The 2,500-nt window shown below is 47.4% G+C and overlaps 1 pseudogene; it reads left to right on the top strand.

Annotated features, from left to right (window-relative positions):
- Positions 1 to 2,500, top strand: part of LOC142911567 (28S ribosomal RNA) — a 9,679-nt pseudogene that overhangs the window by 3,611 nt on the left and 3,568 nt on the right.

Consider the following 2,500-nt stretch of genomic DNA (forward strand, 5'->3'; position numbering starts at 1 on the left):
TGTCATGCCCCCAAATGTGGGGGAATAAAGTTAACTGAGGAAAGCTTACCAATGGTCTGTGAATGTTGCCAGGCACGCTTTGCGACTCTAAGTGGCCTTTCGCAGCACAAGAGGCATGCTCACCCAGTCACCCGTAATGAGGAAAGGATTAAAGATGGTATAAAGGGTACCTCGCAGAGAGGGGTACACCGTAGCTGCTGGTCTTTGAAGGAAGTAGAACAGCTGGCCCTTCTAGAGTTGCAGTTTCAGGGGAAAAAGAATATCAATAAGATCATTGCTGAAGCGCTTGGGACTAAGACCAACAAGCAAGTCTCTGACAAGAGACGGGACCTAAGTAAAAAGACAGGGGCCCCCATGTCAGACAGCTTACATTTTTCTTCTAGGCCTCTTGAGACATTGTCTCCCCCACCAAATGTAACAACGGGGACTTCATCCATACTCGCTCAAGCAGCTGAGCGGCTTACGAATGAGAATTCTGGGACCCTGGAAAAGCCTGCAATGGAGGCAATAAAGGCTTGGCTTAACGGCGAGGGCCAACATGATGCCCTCGTAGAAACTGCCACAGCATTGATGCTTTGTCCGATGAGATTGGTGAAAAACAAAGGCAAACGTTCAAAACCCGAGAACGACATTATTAAACCCAGGATATTACCCACACGATCTTGGATGAAGAAGAGAGCGGAAAAACGAGGAAGCTTCATGAAGCACCAGAAGCTCTTCTTTAAGAACCGCTCTCTTCTTGCGTCCTTAGTCCTGGATGGCACTGAACGTCATGAATGCCGAATCCCGAACGCAGATGTATATCGTTTTTACTGCGAAAAATGGGAGAAGGTGTTGCCATTCAATGGCCTGGGCCAATTTAAGTCATCAGGTGTTGCAAATAACGAATACTTTGAGCCCCTAATTTCGGTGGAGGAAGTTCAGACTGCCATACGGGCCATTAAACCAACGTCAGCAGCTGGGCCAGATGGCCTAACAAGGGCTGCAATCTGTGCTGCCGACCCCGAGGGTCGGACACTGACAGCCCTATTTAATGCATGGATGATTACAGGAATTATTCCCAAAGAGTTGAAAAAGAATAGGACGATTCTTATTCCTAAGGTTATGGACGATGAAAAGCTGAAAGAATTGGGGAACTGGAGACCAATAACGATTGGTTCAATGATTCTGAGATTATTTTCCAGAATAATGACTGCACGTCTTGCTCGTGCTTGTCCCTTAAACCCAAGGCAGCGTGGTTTTATAGCGGCATCTGGCTGCTCTGAAAATCTTAAGGTGCTACAGGACCTTATGAGACACGCTAAGAAATTGCACAGGCCGTTGGCTGTCATGTTCATCGACATAGCGAAAGCTTTTGACTCGGTTTCGCATGCTCATATTTTATGGGTGTTAAGGCACAAGAAAGTAGATGAACACGTGGTGGGCATCATCCAGAACGCCTACGATCGGTGTACGACCTCGTTCAAAAGCAATGGCGAGTCGACTCGAGAAATTAGCATACGTGTTGGTGTCAAACAGGGTGACCCCATGTCACCCCTGCTCTTCAATCTTGCCATGGACCCTTTGATATGCACCCTAGAGTCACACGGAGTTGGGTACTCCATTGATACCGACCACGTGACAGCTCTTGCGTTTGCTGATGATTTGGTGTTGGTGAGCGAATCTTGGGTTGGTATGGCCGCCAATCTAGCGATCTTGGAATCATTTTGTGGGCTATCGGGATTGGAGGTTCAGGCCAGAAAGTGCCAGGGCTTCATGATAAGCCCAACCAAAGATTCATATACGGTGAACAACTGCGACCCATGGAATATCAAAAATAAAGATGTCCATATGATCCAACCTGATGAATCAACGAAATACCTTGGTCTGAAAATTGGCCCTTGGACTGGCACTATACAGCCTGATCTACATTGTCAGCTAAAGACATGGATCTCGAAAATCGATGAGGCACCTCTGAAGCCAACTCAGAAGGTTGAACTACTCAATGCCTATGCCCTACCCAGATTGTTATATCCTGCAGACCACTCGGACTGCAAGCAATCAACTCTCCGTGGGTTGGACCAAGAGATTAGAAAGGCGGTAAAAGGATGGCTCCACCTTCCCGCTTCAACTTGTGATGGACTGTTATATGCCAGAGCCCGAGACGGAGGCCTTGCCATCTTGAAACTGGAAAAAACAATCCCTTCGGTTCAAGTTAGAAGGCTGCAACGTATAGCAAACTCGTCCGATGCTATCACCCGTAATATTGTGTCCTCGCAGGGTATGGAGGAAGAATACCGTAATTTGTGGGTACGAGCAGGGGGTGACAGTGATGCAATCCCAACATTCGTTCTCAGGGACTCGGTGTCAAAAGAACCTGTATATCCGAGACCCTGCGATTGGAGGGAGCATGAATTTCAGAGATGGTGTGAAAAGCCGGTTCAAGGAAGGGGCATTGTAAACTTTGCGCATGATAGAATCAGTAATGCTTGGTTGAGGCCATGGTGCGGCTTTAAACAAT

Source organism: Petromyzon marinus, unplaced genomic scaffold (genome assembly GCF_048934315.1).
Source record: "Petromyzon marinus isolate PM22_M1 ecotype Great Lakes invasive population unplaced genomic scaffold, UKy_Petmar_22M1.pri1.0 PM_G_Scaffold_18, whole genome shotgun sequence".
Classification (NCBI taxonomy): Eukaryota; Metazoa; Chordata; class Hyperoartia; order Petromyzontiformes; family Petromyzontidae; genus Petromyzon; species Petromyzon marinus.